A 225-nucleotide genomic window follows, 5' to 3' on the forward strand; every position below is an offset into this window, starting at 1 on the left:
AAAAAAAAAAAAGAAAGAAAGAAAAGAAAAAGAAAAAAAGAACTCAAACCTTGTAGTGTTTGTGTAAAGATTTAAGAAGTATGGAAAAGTGCATAGGGTGTTAACCAGCATATGACAGACACTAGCAATACAAGTGACCATTTCCATAACTAGTATGATAACCCCGAGGAAAGTAAGTAAGGCAAATGTTTCTAACAGAAGAGGTTGGTGTTCCAGTAGAACTGT

The sequence above is a fragment of the Otolemur garnettii genome, unplaced genomic scaffold (genome assembly GCF_000181295.1).
Source record: "Otolemur garnettii isolate 467f Iridium unplaced genomic scaffold, OtoGar3 scaffold00086, whole genome shotgun sequence".
NCBI classification, from domain to species: domain Eukaryota; kingdom Metazoa; phylum Chordata; class Mammalia; order Primates; family Galagidae; genus Otolemur; species Otolemur garnettii.